This window comes from Psammomys obesus, unplaced genomic scaffold (genome assembly GCF_907164565.1).
Source record: "Psammomys obesus unplaced genomic scaffold, mPsaObe1.curated_primary_1811, whole genome shotgun sequence".
NCBI lineage: Eukaryota > Metazoa > Chordata > Mammalia > Rodentia > Muridae > Psammomys > Psammomys obesus.
Genome location: NW_026586816.1, coordinates 11,713,136 through 11,740,464, shown reverse-complemented (window position 1 = coordinate 11,740,464; position 27,329 = coordinate 11,713,136). Strand labels below are relative to the sequence as shown.

Sequence of the window (27,329 nt, the reverse complement as noted above, 5' to 3'; positions counted from 1 at the left end):
GTTCAGTGAGCTGTGTAGATGTGGTCTTCACCAAGGGCAGTTTATAAAGAACAATCAGTTGCCTTGGCAATAGCCTGGGTTGTTGGGGCTTGTTTGGTCAAAAAGGCTATTGGATGTAACCCATTACTTAGATCCTGGGATGGGGTAAGAATGGATGAAGTTGCCACAGCAGGTGGTCTGTTACAAACATGAGAATACAACTTGAAGATTGAAACTGGAGGACAGCAGGAAGAGCAAGACTGCCTAATTTATGTCTTGGTCAGTGTGGCCAGAGTGTTTCCAGGCTGAGCCAAAGTGATGGGGTAGGGAAGGAGGTTTTAAGAGATCTGTCTGTTTGCAAGCTTGTGATTTCTCCACACCTATCTTCAGAGTGGCTGCACCAGTTTGCAGTCCCACCCACAGTGAATAAGGGTTCCCTTTCCCTCACATCTTTGCCAGCATTTGTGGTCAGCTTTGTCATAGAGCCCATTTTTAGTGGGATAAAATGAAATCTCAAAATTGTTTGCATCTTTCTAATTGCAAATGATGATGAACACTGTTTGGTATATTTTATTCGACTTTTTTGAGAACTCTGTTCAAATTTGGAGACATTTTGTAATTTGGTGTTTTATTTGTTTATTTATGTTTACTTTAAAAAAGTCCTTGATATATTCTGAATATTAATCCTCAGTCAGATGCCTAGCTGACAAATATTTTCTCCCTCTTCACTTAACCGATTGCTTCTTCAGTGGTGGAAAAGCTTTTTTACTACAAAATTTAGTTGATACACTGGGATTTGTAGGAAATCATTGAGATTGAGTTTTGTTGTCAGAACTGAAGAGCAGGAGAAAGAACAGATATCATCACCCTGAAATACTCATTAAAAGTGGCAGCAGGTGTGTGTTCTCATGCAACAGTTCCACTCAGTGTTGCTATTGTAGTCATGTCAGATTGCAGGACTTCATTGAATTAAACCTGAATTAGAAAACGGGAGCTGTTTATACAGGGTGGTGATAGCACTCGGCTTTAGTGCAGAGTCAGGAAGATCTCTATGAATTCAAAGACAGCATGGTCTACAGAGCGAGTCCAGGACAGCCAAGGCTACACAGAGAAACTGTCTCCAAAAACAAAACAACAAAAAAGGAGGACAATATGTTTCTTAAAGTTTTCAGGAAAGACATCGTTCTGGGATGAAACAGAAGCTTATCACTGTGAAAAAGGCAAGGAATCATGAAAGCTGTAGTTTTTAGCAGTAAAGACATTTGTTACAGCCGGAGTTGTGGAGTTGGCATCTGAGAAGCCAAGGAGGTATGGGAATTGTAGTAACTATCAAAATACTTGAGTAGGGTTCTCTGAGCTGGTAAGTATACATGGCATTTGCTGCAAACTCTGAAGATCTGAGTTCAGTTCCTAGAACCAACAGAGTAGAAGGAGGGAACCGTTTACACTCAAGCTCTCTTCTGATCTGCACAGGTCCACAGTGGCACTGGTGCACACACATGCATGCATGCACACACACACACACACACACACACCAAACACACACACATGCACACACACACACACGCACACACATACAAACACCAAACACAAACACACACACACACCACACACACACACATGCACACATACACACACACACGCACACACACCAAACACACACACATGCACACACACACACATTAAACACACATAAACACATACATGCACACACACAATTACTAAAATTATCTAATACATTTAGGCAAACACAAAGAAGTCTGAGCAGAAGTTACAAGTTTCCGACTATGACAAAGGTTTTTTACAAAAGCTGAATCAGAGGTATCAGTCACAGCAGCTGAGCTGACATGGAATTCCACCAATAGGTGACCTTCTCATCTTCCCATTGTGTTGGTCTATTGCTAGTGTGGCCACTAAAACCTTAGCCACTAAAACACCATCTTATTATAAATGCAGTCTTGGGCATTTCAGCCCGAATCCAGAGTCTCTCCAGCCACCTTGGAGTCTGTTCTTAAGCCCTCCAGATGACTGCTCCATGCCAAAGGCAGAACACAAGTGTTTGACTGAGGGGGTCTAGCAACACACAAAGGAATCCTCAGCTAGCAGAAGGCTGCAGAGATCCAGTTGTAGCTTCTTTTCTAGGTGGGCTGCACAGTGAGTAGTAGATTCCCATGAGGGAGCTAACAACTCTTCTGTGTCACCCCATATTCTGTAAGTCTAGCACAAACCCCCTACGCTGCTAGAAACCAGCAACTCCCAGACAAACTAATTCAACTGTTCATGCTTATCAAGTGGCTTGGAGGCCAGCTTATGAATCTGTGGGCTCTGAGGGACTCAAACAAGTTCTAGTGCCTTCTGGATATTAAAATATTTACTCTGAAAAGTGTTTTGAGGGAGCTGATTTCCCAACAAAAGAAAAGTGTCACAACTAGCAATTAAGTTAATTTGAAACCAATGTTAGACTCATTTGAGAAACTTCTACATTTTGTAACTGTTAAGAATATATTTCTGAAGCCAGACTATGTCAGAATTTTGTGTGTGTGTGTTTTTTTTTATTGTCTAACTATGTGGTCAGTGACAGACACATTAGAATCATGTATTCATCTGCAAAATGAGCCTACCAACATGTCTATTCAAAATGTTATTACAGTGTTTTTCACTATTTAGGATAGCAAAGATAGACTTTGTTCACATGCTAAGCTGTGGCCTTTCCCATCAAATAGCTGTCCCTCTTTTGTTATTGTTGTTGTTGTAAAGCCCAGTATTGAGTGATGATTTTTATTGGATAGTGTTTATGTGTTTGAGATTTTAGCTATAGTTGTTTTCTTGCTAGTTACAGAGTGTGATTGGCCAATTCCTATGTATTAATGTATTTCTGTTAAGCAAAAGTAAAGCTTAATATATTTTATACCTCATTAGTAGAACCAGGAAGCTAATGTTGCAGAGACATTGTATTTGAGAGTAAGATTACCCAAGGAACATTTTGTAGAGCTCATTTAAGTGTTGGCCAAGAAGTCACAGTGTATAGAGGGTTCTGAAGCTACATCTGATACTGGCAGAAAAGAGTAATTAATTGATTCTCTTTACTCGATTCATTTCACAAAGGTGTGCATTCATCTTGTCTCTGCAAAACTAGTAGTAGAATGAATCATGTGTAATTTGTGCGTTAGTCAAATACACAGACACACGTGGAAGCGTTTCCTGGTAGTGAAGGGGAGAAAAGTCGCTCTAGTTTTACTCAATAAAGGTTGTAGAGTTGTGGACACAGCAGACAGAGTCTAAAACATATGTTTGAAGTTGGCCTACAAAGATTGTCTTTGCAACCATTATACTCACAAATCTAGGAGAATCTGAATCTTAAGTCTATTTGTATTATAAACACAATTGATTTTGTAGTCTCTTAGGACTGAGTCACAAAGAATTGTGTTATGAAAAACATACACATGTGCAACGCATATCCATACATGTTTAGAAAATACTGATATACTTTTGATGATTGATACATTTATTTGGTGAAAACTGATGGCTTACATTTGGAGTTTATCTTTTTCATTATATGTTGATTTTTATTTTTTATTTTATTATTATTTTTATTTCTATTTATTTATTATTTATTTGTTTGTTTGTTTGTTTGTTTGGTTGGTTGGTAGATTGGTTGGTTGGTTGGTTTTTAAAGACTGGGTTTCTCTGTGTGGCCCTGGTTGTCCTGGAATGGTTTCATAGACCAGGCTGTCCTCGAACTCACAGAGATCTTCCTGCCTCTGCCTCCCTGAGTGCTGGGATTACAGGTGTGCACCACCACACCTGGCTCAGAGTTTATCTTTTTATAGCTAGGTATTTAAATGCAAGTAGTAGTGGAGTAATAAGGTTTTCCGGGTGGTAGAGGCACATGCCTTAAATCTCATCACTTGGGAGCCAGAGGCAGGTGAATGTCTTTGAGCCCAAGGCCAGCCTGGTTTACAGAATGAGTTCTAGGACAGCCACAGGTACACAGAGAAAGCTTATATTGAAAATTAAAAAGAGAAAACAAAGGATAAGGTTCACATCTTCATGGACACAAGGCCTAATGAAGAAGTCTGAGGGGTTAAGCACTGTATTAGTGACTTTCCATTACTGTAGCAAAGTGTCTGTGAAAACAACTTGGAGGAGGACATTAAAAGTTTCAAAGGATTCAGTTCTTGTTAAGTGACCTTACTGCTTTTAGGCTGAATCAGATCATCAAAGGAGGACATGCTTGAGGAAGGCTGCTTTTCTCCTGGCAACCAGCGAACAGAGAGAGCAGAGTAGGGATAAAAGGTAGAGAGGGGAGTGAAGAGCATGGCTGTATGCTGCCATTCAGAGGCCTACCTGCTCTAACCAGGTGCCACTCCCCAGCAGCTTATTCCATTTGGAATTGTCAGTGGATAATTAGATAGTGCCACTGTCAAGGAACCAAGCCTTAAACACATGAGCCCTTGGGGGAGACAACTCACATTAAACCACAACTGTTGGAGACTTGGTGGCCCCTGCGGAGCATCACAGGTCATGTAAGAGCACTGCCCACATTGTTCTCTGGGATGGATGGTCTTTCGAACCATTCACTTTAAGACTGTGTATATAACGACCAGCTTTGCAAGACAGTGTAAGTGCCAACTTTCAGACCAAAGTGAGAGATACTCATCAGGGTAATGTAAGCCAACATCTTCTGGGTGGAAGGACAAGTGAGTCTTCGTCGATCATGAGAGACCCAGGTTCCCCTTTTCTAAAGCTCATATTGACTGTGTGGAGGCCATTTGGTTCCCTCTGCAGAAAGGCAGATGAGACTTAGAAAAACAGGGCAAAAATACTAACATACTGGTCATTGTTACCGTTCCAAGTAAAACATTTTTTCTTCACTTGTGACCCAGAAGTCTACATTTTCCTGCCAGAATTTATGATACTGAAAAACAGGCAAAAATTGTGCACTTGTAAGTGTGTTAAAATATAATTCTGACTTTGAGTTCTGTGGAAAAGACTCTCAACCACTGTCTCACAGTCTTTGTCCCTCTCTCTTCTTTTCCTCTATTTTGACCCATTGTATCTCTATCCTCAACTTTCTTCTTTAGTAGCAATGTTAAATGCAAGGCAGTCAAATTGTTGTTCAAAAGTTACTCATGATCACATATGAACTTTAAGCATTTTACACATAATATGAAAGTGATTTTTCTTCTAAAAATGTTTTTATTTCCCAGTCTCCTAAACAGAAGACCTTAAAAAGATTAAAGTGTATTCTGAGACTCTGGGAGATGAGACCCACAGAGGAGCCATTTGCCAAGAGCCTTCTGAAACTCCAGAGATAACTGGAGAATACTTGGCACTAGTGCAAGGCTGCAGTCTCTGCTCTTGGTGCTCCTGAGTTGTCAGGTCTCTGGTGTCTCACTACTAACAGAGTTAGCACTATACTGGGACATACTTTTCATCAAGATGAAGACAGAACATTCTGATTGATAGTTTGCTGTATTATTAAAGTGGATATTAAAACTTATTAAGTCAAGATGATTAAACCTCACTCAGAAAGCAAAGACCTCGTGTTGGTATAATGTTCTTTTAAAATGTATATGCCTTACCCTTGTTAATTCAAATGCTGATTTCCCCACCCCCAGCTCTCTGGTTTCAATCCGGTTATTGCGTTGTGATACTCACTATAAGCATCCTGTCTCAACTCTTGTGTAAACAGGACACAAATAAAGCAACTAGATACAATGTTGTGCAATGGGAGGAGCCAGAGGACAGGAAAGAGGGGAGGAGCCAGAAGGCAGGAAAGGAGTGGGAGGAGAGAGAGGAGGAGAGCAGAGCTGGAGGAGAGAGCTTGGAGGAGGTGGAGCATAAACCAGACCTAAGATTTCACAAAAAGCAAGTATAATGTGGGAAATCTAAATGTTAGGAAACTGAGAGCTTGGAGGTTTAGGAGGCAGTAAATATTGCCCAGCATTGTGTTCTAGGTTAACTAAAAACCCAGTCTCTGTGTGGTGATTTGGTTATACAGCTGTTTAAGATTAGCAGCAAGCTTTACTAGAAGATAAACCAATAGTAAAAATTAATAACCACCTACAACAACCTCGGAAGAGGGAGAAAACAGGAATCAGGACAGGAGCCTACCACAGAAGGCCTCTGAAAGGCTCCAGCAAGGTATCAAAGCGGATGCTGAGACTCATAGCCAAACTTTGGGCAGAGTGCAGGGAATCTTACAAAAGAAGAGGAGACAGAAAGACCTGGAGGGGACAGGAGTGCCACAAGGAGAGCAACAGAACCAAAAATCTGGGCCCAGGGGTCTTTTCTGAGACTGATACTCTTAACCAAGGACCATTCATGGAGATAACCTAGAACTCCTGCACAGATGTAGCCCATGGCAGCTCAGTGTCCAAGTGGGTTCCCTAGTAATGGAAACAGGGACTGTCTCTGACATGAATTCAGTGGCTGGCTCTTTAATCACCTCTCATTTATGGGAGAGCAGCATTACCAGGCCACAGAGGAAGACAATGCAGGCAGTCTTAGTGAGACCTTATAGGCTAGGGTCAGGTGGAGGGGAAGGAGGACCTCCCCTATCAGTGGACTTGGGGAGAGTCATGGGAAGAGATAAGGGAAGGAAGGTAGGATTGGGAATGGATCCATAGCTGGGATACAAAGTGAATAAACTGTAATTAATAGAAAATAAATAAACTTTAAAAAAGAAAAGAACCTTCTTACGTCTATTTTTAGCTGTTCACATAATGCTATGATAAATTATGCTAATGAATTTCTAATAGTAAAACTTCTTTGTATTCCTATATGTTTATGTGAAGGATTGTTAGGTTGTTAGACTAAATCTCTATCTTTAGGGACTTGGTAGTTGTTCCTATATTCATTTGTACATTTACATAATAAAAAAAATTTGTATAGCCATACTCTCTTAATTCCTTATACTCTTTCCTTAGCAATTATACCAACTATAAAAATTCCATAGAAGAAATAAGAGTAGAAACACAAAAGCTCCAAACAGAATTTGCTAAAAACAGAATAGCAGATTTGACCTCAGTGTGTGTATTACTTAGCAGTAGCTGTCAGTGTGACACAGCTGAGAACATCTGAATAGTCTCAATTGAGAAACTGTCTTCATCAGATTATTTTGTGGGAGGGATGCAGAAGAGTTTGGAACTTTGGGCTGGAAAAGCTTGGGTGTTCAGAGCTTCCTAAGCTATTGTTATTAGGAATTTGAAGACAATATTCAGAAAATGTGGACAACCAAGGTCTAGGTAACAATGTTTCGGAGGGAAGCAAGGCACGGGCTAGGGCTCTTGACTCAGTATTTGTGTGTGCTCATTGCACTGGGGCTGAAGAAGCAGTTAGGGTTGCCAGAGGGGTCAACATCACTGAAATGCAAGCTCTTGTGCTTTTGGGGAGCAATGGGGTGCTCTTCAGCTAGGGCTGAAGCATCATCTAATCAAATGAAATTAAATGAAGAATCATTTAATTTTCAAAAATAATAAAATCATTGAAGTTTCACTGGGACAAAGAAGAATATTTCTCTCAGGATCAGTGCACAGAAGCTACAGTTTAATGGGGGCTAAGGCTACAATGAAACTAGCTGCCGAATTTCACAACATAAAGGTCTCCTAGGAAGAACTGGTTTTAAAGGCAGGAAAGCTACAGGATTCAAGAAGTCACTGATAAAAGCTGAAGCTTGGTTTGATATAGCACATGAGAGTTATTAAAGAGAGGCCAGTGAAGGTTCAGACCCTAGCATATTAGACATGCAATGGCTGACGGCTGTCTGCCAGCTACTGTGTCAGGTGTGGAGTGACGCTGGCCTAAATTTATAAGACCAACTGTGTGATGGAGAGGGTAGAGCTGGAGAAATGGGGCTATTAAAGCTGTTTGGAGCCCAGAAGATTACGTCGTGAGTGAGTCCCAGATGCCAGACATCAAACTATCAGATTTGGATTTACAAGGCTGGATTTTGAATTTGCTTTTATATAATTGTTTTTATGCACTAGTTTCACCCTTTAGATTAAAAATCTTTGATTTTTACAGGAGCCCACAGATATATTGGATTTTTGTGGTTTGTTTGTCTTGTTCTTTCGAGACAGGGTTTCTCTGTATAGCCTTGACTGTCCTGGACTCACTTTGTAGAGTAGGCTAGTCTCAAACTCATAGAGATCTGCCTGCTTCTGCCTCTCCGAGTGCTGGGATCACAGGTGTGTGCCACCACACCCAGGATTTTTAAAGTGTTAAAAAATTAAAGTCAGTTGGACTTTGTTTTGTATCATAATATTAGCATAAGATATTGAAATAAAAATCAAAGATTATTGCTTAAACTAATGTATCTCTGTGTAAAGATGTCAAGGGATAGAGTGTCCTAGTTAGAATTAACTGTCAACTTGAACAGCATATTTCAATTGAGCTCTTCTATATCAGATTGGTTTGTGGCATGCCTTTGAATCACTGTCTTCATTGTTCATGGAAATAGGAAGGCTGTGGGTAGGGCCATTCCTTGAGCAGGTAGTTCTGGGTCATGCGAGGAGGCTAGATGAACGTGACTGGAACTGAGAACATGCCATCGAGTAGTGTTTCTCCATAAATTCTACCTGTGGGTTTCTGCCTTGAGTTCCTGCTTTTACTTCCTTCAGTATTAGACTGTGAACTGGAAATGTAAGCCAAATAAAGCATTTACTTCCCAAGTTCTTCTGGGTCAGAGTATTTTATCACAGCAACAGAAAGGAAACTAAGACCATTTATTACCTTAAATTTAGGCAAGTGTTATGAATAAGTCTTTCTTTCATATCCTATTCTTAGTCTCTGAAGATTCTAGATATATTTGGATGATGTATTTGCTTTATTTAAAAATTTTTCAGATTGTATTATCTAAGTTCTGCTTGGCTTATGTTTTAATTTTTCTATTCTTCATATCCATAATTAATTTATTTATTGATTGAGAAATACAATTTTAATGGTACAATAAGGCACAAACTGTGAATTAAAACAGTATGCCATACAGCCAGGGAGCATAGTCTTGGAAACATTTAATAAGTAAACAAAGAGGCCAAACATATTAATATCAGACATTTTTTTATTTTTATACAGTTATTATATTACATCATTTGATTACAAAGTCAAACAGGTATTCCATAGAGAACTCTCCCAGTCCATGTAGACTCCAGCTTTTTATCCTGTTCCTCCCATTTACATGCCCTTTTTTGCAGTGTTTTTGTTTGTTTAGATTTTCAATAGCACTTTTTTTCCTAAAGAATTCTTCAAACATGTTAGATAGCCTTCCAAAGCAAGGAAAAAAATTGCCATAGAATGCCAGCTAAGAGCAGCTTTATACAGACACAAGGTAGAAACAGCCTGATTCAGTGAAGTCTAAACTAAACTGACACTGACTGGCAGAAAAAATGAGCTGCATCACTCAAAGGCATCTACTGTCATGTCAGTTGGCACCACCAGTGACAGACTCCATGCTCCTAAGTGATCTACAGTGGTCTCCACAGTGTTCGGAAGGCCATGTGAGTAAGATGCTCAAGAGACAATACATCCAATGCTTTCGATTTGGATTTCCAGCATTACAACTTGCCAAGGATAAAGCCAATCAGAAGTCTGCGCAAAACATTAAGACACCGAGGAAAGTCTAATTCCTCAGGACTGAGGTAAGTCGGGCACTTCCGTAACACTAGTCTTTCTTCTTGGAAATGTGAAGAGTCTTTCAGAGTAGAGAACAGTGAGGCATGACCCATGCTGCAGGGCCAGTGTGCATGGCTCTCCAGGCTGCCTCACCTCATCAGAAGACCACAAGTTGGTCCCCAAATCAATCTGTCAGGGCAGCCACTCTGGTGGTAACAATGTACCAAAAAGAAACAAACTGGCAAGAATAAGACCATCTCCTGAATGTCAACACTGCATTGAGAAAGAAGCTACATAAATATGCTGTCACCAAAAAGCCAAAGGTAGAGAGACTTAGAGAATCTACCTAGGAGCCGTGGCTCTGAAAGTCTCACCATGGCCACCTTTTAAGAAGATCATGTTCATTCATTAGCCCTGTGACGACAGAACAGGGATCCAAGAAAGAACCACATGTTTCTGTGAAGTAGTACTGGTCATTGGAAAGCTTCTGGATAGGCAATGTCTCAGAGACAGATCAGGAGAAGATAGATATCACTACTCACTCTTCTGTCATGTCAGAAACAAGCTTAACAGCAAAGGCTGGTATTAGCAGCACACAGGGAATCTCAACAAGAAAGGAGGAAGGCCAAAAGACCACGTGGATAGAAGGTTGAGAGACAGAGAAGAAGGAGCTAAAGAATACATTTGAAGGACATAGAAACATGCTGGAGTCATGTTGAAGTAAGAGCAGCATGGATATGGTCTCCACCCTACAGGAGCTTTGCTGTCTGGTTCTTGACATGAGTCCCTGTCTCATCTCAGGCGGGATGAAAGCAGGGCACTCAGCAGGGGAAGATGGCGTTTACCAAAAAGACCTGGTGGCTGAGTATCGAGCAGAAATGATTGATTGCCATTCTGCAATGCCTTGTTTATACATGTAAGTCAGGTTTGTGTAGAGAGGAGAGATTTGGGATTGTCACACAAAAGTAGTATTCTGGGAAAAGGGGATGGCAGGATAGGGGTAGGAAGAGGATAGAAGGAAGTTACAATACTAAATACTAGAAAGGAGGAATGATTTGTTCTCTGTCACTTAGTGAAAAGATAAGACATTCAATTTCCCAGTCTACATCCACTTTTTCTAAAGCCTTCACAAATTCCGTAAGAGACGTGGCAGCACACCTATCCTGCCTCCTGGATGGTTCTGTCTGTGAGGATGCTCAGCTGACCTTCTGAAATAGCCACTTCAGCCATTTGTAGACCTAGAACAGCTTGTCACGGGAGATGTCATCTCTCTCCAGATCATAGCGTCTGAAAGCGCAGTTTGTCGCTTTTGCTGTTGAGCATGTTCATTCACACCGTTGCCGTTTTATTGTTCTGAACGGGTCAGAAATGAGCATTCTCAGCATCCTCAGAAGCACACTTGATCTTCTCCCTCTGAGCAGTTCCGAGCACCTTCTTGCAGAGGACCTGGGCTCTGTGCCAGCACCACACAGTGGTTCACCTACGATCCCACTTCTTAGAAGTCTGACGGCCCCTTCTGGCCTCTGAGGCCACAGAACATGTCCACGGTGCACATGCTGCTGTCATATCCATACCCAAAAGCGACATTTAAAAATTTAAAAAAGATCATCTACCTCTGAAAAGTAGACACTGACGATCCTGTCCCCCTTGCCAGTGGCTTGATGGCACGTTGTAGAATCATCTGGAAATCTGCCCAGCTGAGACTCCCGTTCTCTTCCTTGCCCTGGCTGGTATACCAGCAGAACAGGTGAGGGATCTGACTGTGGGAAGAACAGGCTTGGAGCTCTTGTCCTGCAGTAACATGGACACTTGAGACACTTGAGACCTTAAGACTGTGTCTTAAGCTCTTTCCAGACTTACAGACGCAGGAGGGAGGGAGGCAAGGAGGCAGTGAAGGTCTTTTGCATATTTTTAAATTTTGTCTTTTTTATTTGGTAAATTTAATAGCTGCTCTTATGGCCGTTCATACAATAGCACCGGAGCAGTTACTTTTGATAACCCTCTGTCTCACAATGTCTTGATTTCATGGTACCTTCTGGTAATGCTGATGGTGGTGGTGGTGAGTGTGTGTGGGGGGGAGTTGTCTGTGGCTAGTTGGACATAGAATGTTCTTTTTACTGTTTCTATCGGAGCTCCTTGTCATGACCATTTCACCTTTGCATGTAACTGCACTTACTGGTAGGTAGCAGGTGGCTCTATATGTAATGGGTACTCATGACTGATAGACAATGCTCATGATTAGGTCAAACTTAGCTGCATCTTAAAGGGGAGAAGTCTTCAGGGTGGGGGTTATGTTTGTAGATACTATTTTTAAAATAACTAATTCATTCAGAGCTAACTTTTTAAAACTTTTTAGTTTAGATTTTCCTCTGACTAATTGTTATCATTGCTTCATTTTTAACACTTCTTTCATAGGCTGTGCCCTGAGATTCTGTTGCCCTTCAGTTTCCTTGGAGATACAGTTTTCTATTATTAAGATTATTACTCATTTTCATGTTGATGGCAGGAAGAAGAGAACAGCAGTACCCTCCTAAGCTTTAAACAAAATTTGACTTAGTTAAGCTTTCAGGCCGTTCTAGCTTTGAGCTCAGAACTTGCAGCTACATGGAGCGGTGGGCAGGTTAACTTACAATGACAGTACGATTGCAATAAATTGTGTCTTTACTATGCCCTAACATTTCATCTTTCCATCTCTCTGTAGATCTGAAATTTCATGAATATTTGCATTGATAAGTCAATGGGATATTAATCATGACAGACATTATGCTATTAAAATTATCTGAGAGCCAAATTTAACCAAAGTTGGTAAATTCTGGTCACTTTCATGCAAAAGTGGCATGCTAGAAATTTCTAGTAATGTTAGATTTACTGTAGATCACAACTCAGCTAATTTGAATGGTAACATTGCCCAATATAAAAAACACCACCTTTCCATTTTTTTCTTTGATGAAAGATTTTATTTTTTTTTTTTCAGTTTTAGAGCTGATTTTATTTCACATGGTTTACCCCTGGCTAACAAGATGTATTTGTTTATTCATAGTATTTCTCTCCTTTTTTTATTAATTACACTTTATTCACTTTGTATCCCCCATAACTCCCTCCCTCCTCCCCTCCCGACCCCACCCTCTCACCCCTTTCTTCACGCATCCCCCTCCCCAAGTCCACTGATAGGGGAGGTCCTCCTCTCCTTCCTTCTGATCCTAGTCTATCAGATCTCATCAGGAGTGGCTGCATTGTCATCTTCTGTGGCCTGGTAAGGCTGCTCTCCCCTCAGGGGGAGGTGATCAAAGAGCAGGTCAATCAGATTATGTCAGAGACAGTCCCTCTTCCCAATACTATGGAACCCCCCAAAAAAAGAAAAAGAAAAAAAGGAAAGTATTTGTTGTATGTCTTTACAACATAACAAGTATCAAACTTTATCAATAATTATTTGTTTGCTTGTATTTGGTTTGCGGCAGGATCTCATCAGGCATCTAAAAATGACCTCTAATGTGGCAATTCCTACGAATCAGCTTCCCACAGTGCTTAGATTTAATAAGAGCAGTGCCACACTCAGCCAATAGTAACTCACAGATATGAAGAGTGCTCAAAGCTTTCTAAAGCATGGATTTCTGGTGCTCAAACTTTTATTGCCTTTTGTTTTTATTTATCGTGATCTTTTGCACTAGAAAATAATGTTAGCTGGTGGTTTGCTGCTGAACATCTCTTAACTTGAATTTCATGATCTCTGAATTCCCATATAAAACTCACCAGTGCATGGGGTTGCCTACACTTTTTTCTTTTTGCTGTCCCTTGTGAAATTTCAATAATTCTTCAACATAAAATTCATTTTACACTCCATGTTATAGATGTGCCTGACAGTTGTGTGTTTCCTTTTCTTTGAAAACTTGAAGGTCAACCACTTTTCTGCTCCTTGCTCTCATCACAATAAACCGTAGGATGAAACTCTATAGATGTGAGCTTTTCCTAGTGCAACTTTGTCAATAGCCATTGCATTCATAAATTTTAACTTTATTTATAATTAAGAGAAGCATATGTGAGATTATGTCATCAAGCCATCACTTGAGTATTGAAAACTGGCTAATAGTGTCCATTGTCATATTATTCAATGCACAACTCTGTAGAGTCATGTTAGCATAAAGATTGTTTTTGCTTACAAAGGAAAAAAAAAGAAAAGAAAAATGATTTATTGGTAAGTGCCATGTCAGGTCACGAAGGTGGCAAAAAGAAGCCCTTGAAACATCCCAAGAAGCAGGCCAAGGAGATGGATGAGAAGGATGAGGCTTTCAAGCAGAAACAGAAAGAGAGGCAGAAGAAACTTGTGTAGCTAAAAGCCAGGGCCATGGGGAAGGCTCCCTTGGCCACAGGTGGAATTAAGAAATCTGGCAAAAAGCAAGCTGTCCCTCATATTTGAGGTGATGGTGACTGCCTTCCATTCCTATTTAAATATATGGATTCCTTGCTGTAATATTTTTGCCACCTACAGCTAGAACGAAGTGTTATCCTGGAGCCTATTGTACATTGTAACAAACTTTTGTAATAAAATAAAATAAATAATAAAATAAAAAATAAAACCATTAAAAAAACACTTTAGTTTTATGCAGGGTGATAAGTATGGATCTATTTGCATTTTTCTACATGTAGACATCCAGTTAGACCAGCACCATTTGTTGAAGATGCTATCTTTTTTCCATTGCATAGTTTTGGCATCTTTGTCAAAGATCAGGTGTCCATAGGTGTTTGGGTTTATTTCTAGGTCTTCTGTTCAGTGCCATTGATCCACCATTCTGTTTCTATGCCAGTACCGTGCAGTTTTTATTACTATTGCTCTATAGTACAGCTTAAGATCAGGGATGCAGATACCTCCAGAAGATCTTTTATTGTAGAGGATTGTTTTAGCAATTCTGGGTTTCTTGTTGTTCCATATGAAGGTGAGAATTTTTCTTTAAAGGTCTGTAAAGAATTGTGTTGGTAATTTGATGGGAATTACATTGAATCTGTAGATTGCTTTTGGTAAGATGGCCATTTTTACTATGTTAATCCTGCCAAGCCATGAGCATGGGAGATCTTTCCATCTTCTGATATCTTTTTCTAATTCTTTCTTCAGAGACTTGATTTTTTTTTTTCATACAAGTCTTTGACTTCCTTGGTTAGGGTTACACCAAGGTACTTTATGTCATTTGTGGCTATTGTGAAGGGTATTGTTTCCCTAATTTCTTTCTCAGCCCTTTTGTCTTTTGTATACAGGAGGGCTACTGATTTTTTGAGTTAATTTTGTATCTGGCCAATTTGCTGAAGGTGTTTATCAGCTGTGGAAGTTCCCTGGTAGAATTTTTTGGGGTCACTCAGGTATACTATCATATCATCTGCAAATAGTGATAATTTGACTTCTTCCTTTCCAATTTGTATCCCCTTGATCTCACCAAACTAAAGTCCAAGTGGATCAAAGACCTCAACATAAAACCAGACACATTAAATCAGTTAGAAGAAAAAGTGGGGAAGACCCTAGAACTCATTGGTACAGGAGAAAACTTCCTGAACAGAACACCAACAGCACAGGCTCTAAGAGCAACAATCAATAAATGGGACCTCATGAAATTGAAAAGTTTCTGTAAAGCAAAGGACACCATCATCAAAACAAAGCAACTGCCTACAGATTGGGAAAGAATCATCACCAACCCTTTATCTGACAGAGGACTCATATCCAATATATATAAAGAACTAACCAAGCTGAAAAGCAATAAACCAAGTAATCCACTTAAAAAATGGGGAACAGAGCTAAAGAGAGAATTCTCTGTAGAGGAATATCGAATGGCAGAGAAGCACTTAAAGAAATGCTCAACCTCATTAGCCATTAGGGAAATGCAAATCTAAACAACCCTGAGATTTCACCTTACACCCAGAATGGCCAAGATGAAAAACTCAAGGGACAACACATGCTGGAGAGGTTGTGGAGAAAGGGGAACCTTTTCCACTGCTGATGGGAATGTAAACTGGTACAACCACTTTGGAAATCAATCTGGCGCTTTCTCAGACAACTAGGAATAGTGCTTCCTCAAGATCCAGCCATACCACTCCTAGGCATATACCCAAAAGAGGCGCAAGTACACAAAAAGGGCATTTGCTCAACCATGTTTGTAGCAGCTTTATTTGTAATAGCCAGAAGCTGGAAACAACCCAGATGCCCCTCAACTGAAGAATGGATGCAGAAACTGTGGTACATCTATACAATGGAGTATTACTCAGCAATGAAAAATAAGGAAATCATGAAATTTGCAGGTAAATGGTGGGACCTGGAAAGGATCATCCTGAGTGAGTTGTCCCAGAAGCAAAAAGACATGCATGGTATATACTCACTCATATAAACTTACAACATAGAATAAACCCACTAAAATCTGTACATCTAAACAAACTAAGCAAAAGAGAGGACCCTAACTAAAATGTTCAATCCTCATCCTGAAAGGTAAAGAGGATGGACATCAGAAGAAAAAAAAAATAGGAAACAACCTCGGAACCTGCTACAGAGGACCTCTGAAAGCCAGAAGAAAACAGGAAACAACCTTGAAACCTGCCACAGAGGGCCTCTGAAAGCTTCTGCAGTATAGACTGTCAAAGCAGATGCTGAGCCTGATGGCCAACTGATGGGCAGAGTGAATGGAATTTTATGTAAGAAGTGGGAAATAGTAAGAGCTGGAGGGGACGGGAACTCCACAAGGAGAGCATAGAACAAGATAATTTGAACACAGGGAACTTCCCAGAGACTCATACTCCAACCAAGGACTATTCGTGGAGATGACCTGGAACCCCTGCACAGGTGTAGCCCATGGTAGTTCAGTGTCCAAGTGGGTTCCATAGTAATGGGAAGAGGGACAGCCTCTGACATAATCTGATTGGCCCGCTTGTTGATCACTTCCCCCTGAGGGGGGAGCAGCCTTACCAGGCCACAGTAGAGGACAATGCAGCCACTTTTGATGAGAACTGATAGACTAAGATCAGAAAGAAGAGGAGAACCTCCCCTATCAGTGGACTTGGGGAGTGGCATGCATGCAGAAAGGGGAGGGAAGGTGGGATCGGGAGGGGAGGAGGGAGGGGCTTATGGGGGGATACAAAATGAATAAAGTGTAATTAATAATAATAATAATAAAATACAAAAAAAAATACGAGAAAAAAACAAAACAAAACAAAAAAACACTACCTATCACCTATTGTGGATATCTTGGAATTTCCCAATCTCAAGATATTTCTTATCTGGAGAAAAAATATAAAGATTTGTTGTGCTAATATTAAACATATTATAGCATCCTTTTAAATAACAGTGAGTTTCTTAGTATTAAAAATATGGCCATTTTGCATTTGTAAACTCACCACCTTCCTTAGCAAATTTTAGAGCCCCAAGCTTTATAAATGTAGGTATTCAGACAGACGTGGCGTGTGGAGCATGAAACTCAGTTTTCAGCATGAAATTGAAGCTGTCATTCATCATGGCACAGGCACGGGAGAGCTCAACACAAAGCCACCTAGTTTCATTGTCCATCGTATTCTCTCTCCTTACACTGGAAAAGATACCCCTTTGTCCAGACAAATGATTTAAGAGAACAAGGGTAAATTAAACCAGAGTCATCAAAGAAGCAATGAAAGCACCTGTATGTTGGGGGCTTTATCATCAACTCCGACTTGGCCCACAGAACCAATTTTGCCTTTTATTTATTAAATACAATTGTGGATTAATGGACTGAAAAGGATATTTTTCCATATGTTTGTTTCAGAATCCTCATTGTGGTGTGTTGGACTTATGAGTGGGAAGGTGGAATAAAGAGTTTTACTAGAAAAAGTAATCACATGTATGGTCAGAGAAGAAGCAAGATCACACCTTCTAAGCTGCACATATACACGTCTCATTTCCCACTGTTAATTCACTTACTGAACCGTGTCTCATACCACTGACATCCCCGCCTGATCTTCCCTGACCTCGGAAACACTTCTTGAAATTTAATGTGTGAACATTTAATCTTCATAAAATGCGGGTCTGATTTGGTAGGTCTGGAGTGGACCTAGGATCTAAACTCACATAAACTCAGATGATGCTGACAGATACTCACTGTGAACATGAACAAGATTTCTGAACTATGAGAACCAATGCAGAAGCCACTGAAATTCCCATTGGTATCAAATGTTAGAATGTGGCTTGTGGAAAAGGAATATTTAATTTGGAAGAATACAACCTAGTGCATAATTAGAAAATCTTTGTTACTTCTTTTTTAATACAAAATAATGTTTTAAAATGTCATTTTAATAAATGTGTATTATTGGTTTTGGCTCATATTTGCAACTGCATTACCCTCACTTGCCTCAACTTACCCTCTTCTAATAAATAGTCCTTGTTGGGCTTTTATGTCATACATGTTAAAATGTTAGTTTCATAATATGAGAAGCTAAGATGATACTTGTCTTTCAATTCTCCTCATTTTTCTCTCTTACACCTTCTCTTTGTACAGCCTTCTTTCCCTTCACATAGACTATCCCCTCTTCTTTCATGTAGAAGACATATATATGTACATGAAAATGTAAATATAGATATTAATCTATTGTTGTTGGTTAAAAATTTTTTTTTGAGACAGTTTCTTTATGTTGGCCTTGCTGTCCTGGAACTCACTCTGTAGACTAGGATAGCCCTGAATTCATATTTCCATCTGCCTGTGCCTCCCCAGTGCTGGGATTAAAGGCCTGTGCCACCACTGCCCAGCATAATATTAAATTTAGATTCCACATGTGATAGAAGATGTGATTATTTTCCTTTCCTGGTCTGGCTATTTCTTTTAATATAATGATCTTCATTTTCTTCTGAATCTACCTTATTATATACACATTCTAGACAGTCTAAATATAGATCAAGTTTTAATAAAACCTTAGCTCTTCGGTTTAAACTGTATACAGTAGCATTTGACAGCATTATACGTAGAAAAACATAAAGAATTATAATCAATCAATCAATCTAGTAAAGTTGAAGATATGAATTCAACATTAAAAAATCTACAGTATTTCTGTGCATAGTTGGTAAGTGTGGTAAAGAAATAAAGAAAACAATGCCATGTACCAACTTCATAAGAGGCTTAGGAAGCAATATAAACGGGGAATAGGAGACATGAGCACTGATAAACATAAAACAGTGATGATAGACATTGAAAAAGATCCAAGAAACTAGAAAGCAGTCCAGTGCTCAAGGACTGAAACAATGAGTCCTGATACCATTCCCAGTTACCATTCGATACAATCTCAATCAAATTACAGTGACATATTAAAAAAAATCTTATTACATTTGTGTATTGACTTACTCTGTGTGTGTGTGAGTGAGTGTGTAGGCACAGGTGCACACACACACACACACATGCAATGGCACACTTGCACTCTGAGATGCTGTGTACGTGGAGGACACGAGACAATTCGCTGATAGCACTTACTACCTTCTACCATGTGGTACCTGGGGGTTAAAGTAGAGTCATCAGGTTTGATGGTAAGTACCTTTATCTGCTGAGCCATCTTGCCAATATATATATTTTTTGTATAAACAAAAACTATTCCCAAAATATGTGTTGAACAACCAAACATTCTAAACAGCCTAACCAATCTTGAGCAAAAAGAACAAGATTGGAAAACTATACTCCCTGACTTCAGACTACATTGCAAAGCTATAATAATCTAAACAGCATGATACTGTATTAAAACAAAACCACATTGGAACAGAACCCAGAGCCCTGAAATAAGTCAATAAGTTTACATTTAATAAGTTTTTGAATAAAGGTGCCAAGAACATATACAAGAAGAGGACAGCTTGATTAATAAATGTTTTGGGGACAACATGTATTCACATGCAAAAGAATTAAATTAGACCTTTTCCTTACATATAAAAATAAACTCTAAAGGAATGAAAGACACAAATGATAAACCTAATCTTATAAAAACTATTTTAAAATCTTTATGACATTGGTCTGGGTGATTTTTATTTTTTAGGGGATGGCATTGCAACCCAAAAGGAGGTGATAACAAAATGGACAAATTGTATTCTAACAAAGTAAAAAGGCTTCTGCACAATGAGTAGAGAGACAACCTCAAGAATGACCAAAAATATTTGGAAACCATACATAATCTGATCAAAGGCCAATAATGCTCAAAAACACATACAGAACCCAAACCATATGAACAGAACAGCAGAGCAAGCATGGAAGCACATGCCTGTAATTTAATAATTTGAGTTGAAGTAGGAGGACTTCCAGGCTCCAAGGTCCAGGCTAGTAAGACTTTGTTGCAAAAAAGAATGCAAACAGACAAATAAAACAGAACAAGAATAAAAACTACATACCAACAAATTAGATAACATAAAACATTTTGTAGAAAGACATACTGCATAAAAAATAAAAAAAAATTGCTCAGTAAGAAACAATTTGTGTTATTGAACCTTACTTGTGAAAATAAGAATTGAAAATTATAGCTATAAAAAGAAAACAATCTCATTTAAAATATTGTAAAAAATTAGGGATAAAATTAATAAAAGAAATGCAATATATTTTTCATGGACAGCTACAAAATATTGTTGAAGAAGATAATTGGAAAGATGTGTTCAAGGTTTGAAATACTAACTAGCTCTTCTTAAGATTGCAAGGCTACCCAATTCTCTGTACAGATTCATTGTAAATTCTGTATCAGAAATCAATAGGCTGATCCCAAAATTTACATTATAATGCAAACTTTTTAGAATAGCAAAAATAATTTTAACCAGGCTAGACTGAAAAACTAATGTTTCTCAATATCAAATCTGCCACAACAAAACCAAGTTAGAGTAGTGTAAGGATGCTCATAGTTCAGTAAAATAAAAGTTAGACCAAGTGCAAACTTTAAAGTATATGAAGCTATTGCTGAGAAGAATGAAGGATAGCCTTTCAATCAAATGAAGCTAGCACAGCACACAAGACGATCAGTGTGGACCCCAACTCACACCACATCCAAAATAGAAACTAAAGTGGTCATTTAGCTTAGCAAAATGTTAGGACTCTTAAAATAATTCAGAAGTAAATATTGATCAGATTATTCCATAATTTCTTAAATATAACATCAAAAGCAGAAAAAAATAAATAGTAGGTTATCAAAATTTAAAACTTGTATGCTTCAAACCATACTATGAAATATAAGCAACTCTGTTCTGCAGTCTTGAACAAAAGACTTGTCAAACCTTTATTTGATGAGGAGCTTGTATACGTAACTTTTAGAATTTGTCAAAAAAATTTATATTATCCAACTTAAAAGTTGGGCAAGGAATTTGAGTGGGTAACTCTTCAAAGCAGACACACAGACAGACATCAGTAGGGGCAAAAGTCCTCCGTGTCACCAGTTGTGAGCAAAACGCAACTTAACCTGCATGAGCTGCCAATGTGCATTAGCTCAATTGGCTTTAATTTGTGACAGAGATGTGGATATAGAGAAATTAGAATGTTCATCAACCCGAGTGTTAGTTTTCTGTTGCTGTATTAATCTTGAATAACTAACTTAGGGAGCAAAGGGTTCAGTTCCCCAGGGAATATGGTCCTTTGTGATGCAGAAGGCATGTGAACAGAGAGCATTCTGATCACACTTCATCTACTTCCAAGAAAGAGAGAGAAGTGGGAGTGGGGGCAGGCTATCAAACCCCTTGAAACATGTCCTCCCTCCAAACTCTGCCTCCTAACCATCTTGTAACCTCAAGTAGCCTCACCCAGTGGAGAAAAAGTATTCAAATGGATGAACCTATTGGGAATACTTATCATTCAAATCACAACACTGCACAAGTGTTTTTGGTGTGAGTGTGTCTGTGTGTCTGTGTTTGTGTCTGTGTGTACCTGTGTAATTGTGTGGATATAGAGGCCAGAAGTTGACAACAAAGTGTCTTCCTTCATTGCTCTCCACTTTCCTTTGTCTACGTATAGTTTCTTCCTAAATCTGGAACTGACCCACGAGGGTAGGCTGGTTGGCCAGTGATCTCAGGGAAGTGCCAGTCTCCATTCCCTCCAGACCGGGGTTTCAGACATGTGCCATCATTCCTGGATTTTATGTCGGTGCCCAGGTTCTTATGGCAGGCACTTTGGTGAGTAAGTCATATCTTAAGTACCAATTCTATTCTTAGAAGTGTGATAAAAGTATATGGGCATACACATATTTATAAGCAAATATTTCAGGTGGATTTCATCATAGTAGTTCAAAATAGTAAGTGTTTGTTATTGAATTAATGTAAAATAAAATAGAGATGCCTATACTTTGGGATAATTAGCCATGAAAAGGAATTTAACATTAATAGATGCTATATTAACCTAAACAAGTCATTCAAGACCACAATTTTATGATTGCATTTATGTAAAATACCCAAAATATGTAATGTCTTTTAAAATGATATTCTAATTTGTTTATTATTTAATGAATTATGAAAATTATTCATGAAAGTATAATCTTTTTAGTACACTTAAAAAGCAGTATATCTGAGAGAAGAAACAAAACGGTCTTGCTTGGGTAAATACTTTGTATCTGAAAAGACATCTCATCTGAGCATCATATATCAGTGTTCTGAAATGAAATAACTAACCAAGTAAATGGAACTACCTGCATTCTCACTCACAAGCCAGATCATCTATCATCTTCCTTTATGTGATGTTTCATTTGGGAGCTAATTTTAATTCCCAGACAAAAGAAGATTTTTTTCTGGAACCTGGAGTGATTCTTTTCTTTTAAGAACATTTGCAGCCTGACCTGGAAGAGTTGCCTCAGGGATTAGGAGAAGGAACGCCACAGAACTGCTTGTCTTGAACTGTGCCCTAACTGTGGTTACTCCACACCCACATGGCAGACTTAGAACACGCTCAAATTTCCTCTCTTCATTTCTCTCTGGCAACAGTTGTGTTAAGGGAGAATCAGTCAGGAGTGTCCCACAAAAGCTTTTCTCCTGGTCTCTGTGAGGGCTGAAGCCTGTCTGCGCAGGTTTCCCTGTGGCTGGCCCACCTGTGGGGATGGCTGGACCCTGAGTGAAGGGGAAAAGAGAGGGGCTGATCCAGTTTCCCAGCTTTGAAGTGAAGAATGAGCCAGAATGAAGAAGATCCTGATCAAAGGCTGCCCAGCGATAAGGAAGGCGGCATTAACTCTCCAGGGAAAGCCCAGGCATCTGAGGCCAGGTGGGGAGAGGGCCCCAACTCTGAATGGGAGCTTTGTTCCTGCACTCTGTGACAGCAAGAACCATTTGAAGCAACTGCAACCAGCAATTTCTAACTCGGATTGGCTTATTGAGATGGCTTTCAAACTATGATAGGCATCAGAATCATTTGGGTTGGGGAGGTAGTTTCTGGAAACAGAGGCTTGGTTCTTCCCCCAAAGATTGTCATTCCTTAGTTGTGTATTTCTGTCAGTTTCTCACAGGTGATTTGAATGGTTAAGCTTTAAAGTCCAAGACAAGGCTCGTAGATAATCTGGAGGGGAAAACTGTAGTTTGAAGAAACAGTTTAAGGCTGGGTATGTAGTTCATTGTGTGGTACTTGATTAGCATGTGCAAGGCCCTGGATTGGTCCCCAGAACTTAGAACACATACACACACCTTATAAATTTATATTGCTATTATCATATAATTTCACACATTAGTCAAACAGACTCAAAAAAAGAGACTTTTGGTCCAGTCAATGTAATCTACCATACATCTAGTTAGAATAGTAATTCCTGTGTGCACACCAAACCCATTGTGAACATTTTAGAGACTGGGCTATGTGCTATGGGTGGAGATGGATAACACAACTTTGTTTCCAAGAGCTCAGCATCTTGCTGGGGAGACAGACATGTAAACAAAATAAATGAAGTATTAGAAGAAGAATGTGAAAGGCTGTTCCAGCCCAGGAAGAGAATGACTAACTCTGCCTGGAGGGTGGGAGAGGGCAGAGGCCTTCCCAAACACCCAAGGTTGGAGGCCAGTTAAAAGCTGAGGATCAGCTTGCCTGCCTGGCTGGAGAGGTGCAGGTGGCCTGGCACTCCCTGACGGGAGATTCCAGTCCTAGGAGAAGGCCTGTGCAGACGCAGGTCTGAGGCCCAGTGAGATTTGTTATGGCGGCATGTGCAGGCAGTTGGTGATGGAGCTCCTGAAGATAACATGGACAAACAGCCTCCATCTGAAAGAACCTGTCAGCCCCAGGAAGGCAGCTGGGAATGTTTTCAAGGATGAGAACCTACTGCAAGAGTTGAGCTGGCATCCTGGGCATAAAATTGGTGCTCAAATGCAGAAGCATGAATATAAATACTGTAAGGGATATTTTTGCAGACACTATAAAAAAACCCTCTATTTATTCCCAATGTGATTTTGTAAGAGTCAATGAATACTAAAAACATCATTAGTATTTACAAGGTACTTCATAGTCTCAAAAAGATTCACAACTATTGTCACACAATAGCAATACAAAGCACATTCTCATGTGCTTTTTATAGCCCTGGAGGCAAAACCATCTGTTTTTGACTTGGTTTTCTAGACAACATTTCTTTTTTTTTTTTTCTTTTTTCTTTAAAAATCTTTCTAATACCTTTTATTTTATTTTTATTTTTATATTAATACAGTTTATTTGCTCTGTATCCTAGCTTCATTCCCTCCCATCCCATCCTCCCTCCCTCTTCTCCTCCCAAGCCTCTCTCCAAGTCCACTGATAGCAGAGGTCCTCCTCCCTTTCCATCTGACCCTAGCTTATCAGGTCTCATCAGGACTGGCTGCATTGTCCTCCTCTGTGCCTGGAAAGGCTGCTCCCCCTTCAGGGAAAGGTTATCAAAGAGCAGGCCACAGAGTTCATATCAGGACAGTCTCTGTTCCCATTACTAGGGAGCTCACTTGGATACTGAGCTGCCATGTGCTAAGTCTGAGCAGGGGTTGTAGGAAATATCCATGAATGGTCCTTGGTTGGAGGACATCAGAAGAAGGAGAAAACAGGGAACAAGTCAGGAGCCTACCACAGAGGGCCTCTGAAAGACTCTACCCAGCAGGGAATCAAAGCAGATGCTGAGACTCATAACCAAACCTTCGGCAGGGTGCAGGGAATCTTATGAAAGAAGAAGGAGATAGTAAGACCTGGAGGGGACAGGAGCTCCAAAAGGAGAGCAACAGAACCAAAAAATCTGAGACTGATAGAAGACATTTCTTAAAGAGCCTGAAGAACGCTCAGCTTTGCACAGATTATGGGGAAGCATACATGAGACTGAATCACACATTTTCTGAATGTGAACTTTTTTCCTCTAAGAGTGAATTTAACAACAATAAAGACACATAAAAATCAGAAATCACAATGGCATTTTGCAGCCTAGAAAAAATGCAAAAATAGGAAAGATGATTCTGTATTTATGCAAATAGGCATAGGCTGGGGCTAGAATCAGTAAGGGAAAACCAGGAACTACAACAGAAAATGAGAGCTGGATTCCAAGGCTTGGTCTCCAATGGCTTGCTTTTTGTTAACTTCACAGTCTAATGCTTTGGGGGCAGTGCTCTTGGGTGTCTCTCCTCCACTTGGTAACATGAGGTCCAGGTTGTGACATCTTGGTGCCATCCCTTTTTAAAGCTCTAAGGTTGTTCTGGCATGGGCCATCTAAGGGATACAACTGTCTCAACCAGTGTGATTTGTGAGACACTAGCAAATGTGATATTAGCTGGGTTTGCAAAAATATTGTACATTTAGCCTTGCCCATCTTTGTACCTATGCTTTCGGAGAGTCATGCATTGCTCAGCCAAAATTACCCATGCTTGTTGTGCACCGTGGGAAGAATAAGTGTGCCCTTTACTGACTGAGTTCGGTTCACTTTAGTAAATGTTACAATGCGTATGTAAACAAAGTGCTCTAGGATCCACACTCTTAAATATAAATGTAAGTTACTTTACATGTTTTAATTGGCCATTTATTATTGAATCAACAGTCAAATATTCAGAAAAAGCTAATGCAACCTGGCAAAGACTGGTGAAGAAATAAAACCAGTGAATTCCGTGTTAGGTCCTCTGGGGTGGATGACAGTAGCCACCACAAGCAGCTTGAGGTCAGTGACAGCTTGTTGTCCCTACAATTTCATCGGTAGATTGTTATAAAAACAACTCTGAGCTAAATCATCCATGGACATTGGGCTACAAAGACTCTTCGTGAACCTGAAAATTGGGCAGCATTCTAGCTCAGTACTCCCAGCAGCCCTCCCAAACTTTGTCACTTGGAAATCTGTTGGTGGTCCCTTTCCCTGTCTGCAGGCATTACTAAGGTTTCTGCTGGGAGTTCTCTTTTCCATATCACTGACATCATTTTCATGGTGGCTGCTTTAGTAACATTGCTCAGAAATTTGCCTCTCATATTTGACACAGCATCAGTATTCATAAGCCAAAGCCACTTCATTTTAAAACCTAATGTACTATGCTGTGGTGCTGGGAAAGACCATGATGGTCTGTAAAGGATTGCCTACACCTGAGGGCCATTAGCTGAACAACTGGTGCAGGTGTTAGCTGTAGATCCACTGTCTCCTCTGGGAAGAAGGAAGTATTTTATGAGATTTATTGGGTTGGATCTCTCTAGTTGCCTGCAAGAAAACAGAAAGCTCTGTCTGCTTTTCAGTGATGCTCCCTCCAACACTCAAACTCCTTTCCCTGGCTGAGGAGATGTGGTGACTTGCTGCAGCTAAAGGAGGATTAGGACTCCCACGCTGACATTAGCAATTGATTGAAATGTGGTTTCAGGTGAGGGCAGGAAGAAATAGCAAAGGACTATACAAACAAGTTCATTGTGCTAACTCTAAGGTATAGTTCCCTGAGAACCAGGTGTGAGTTGAATAGAAAGGGTATTACTGGCTGAGGGTTCCTCTGGGCGGTGTAGAAAGGTGAGCATGTGTTACACTTGTCAACCTCACTTGAGTCATTCAGGTCCAATCTTTCTCCATTTTCTTAAACTAACTAACTTTCTTTCTTTCTTTCTTTCTTTCTTTCTTTCTTTCTTTCTTTCTTTCTTTCTTTCTCTCTCTCTCTCTCTCTCTCTCTCCCTCTCATTCTCTTTCTCTTTCTTCTTGGTAGGCAGACATGGGTGTTTTTATTCAATATGGAGACAATACTTGAGTTTGGATCACTGTAATCCTCAGCTCAAACAATGTGAAGGAAGAATGGAATCACAGGACCAAATTTGGAAGAAGGGAACAGTAGGGAGTGGAAGAAGATTGTGGACTTTTTCTGTGTCATGCCGAATTAAGTTATTTTGCTACTATCTGTGTCTTAAGGTCACTTCATCCATCAACACAAGATTCTTCTCTGCCCTTTTTCTTTTTGTCACTGGTCTATAGAAATATCATAAAAAATAGACAAAAATGTGCTAAGTATTGAAGAGTTACTTCTATGTAGAAGCCTTTTCTACATAGACTTCATTTTCTTTCTTTTTTCTTTCTTTCGTCTTGGGAGTTTCTTCCCTAAGCACTGTGTCTACTTGGTTTGAAGGAGTCTGAGTTTGTCTTGTGGTTTTGGAATCTGTCAGTCATCACTAGCCACAGTATTGGTTCAGAATGTTTTACAACGCAAATAACCGAGAGCTAGGATAGGATCTTTCTCTGTTACTTTTAGGAGAGAAGCATTTTCTATTTAGTTAGCAGAATTTAAACCTGGGCTCATTTTCTGTTTAGTTAGTAGAAGATAAACCTAGGCTCAGCTAGCCATTCATTTTGAAATATAAGAAATTATGAACATGAAA

The 27,329-nt window shown here is 39.7% G+C and overlaps 1 pseudogene; it reads left to right on the top strand.

The window, feature by feature from the left end:
- Positions 1 to 13,795: 13,795 nt before the first annotated feature.
- On the top strand, positions 13,796 to 14,008 carry LOC129672967 (translation machinery-associated protein 7-like; annotated as a pseudogene).
- The last annotated feature ends 13,321 nt before the right edge of the window (positions 14,009 to 27,329 follow it).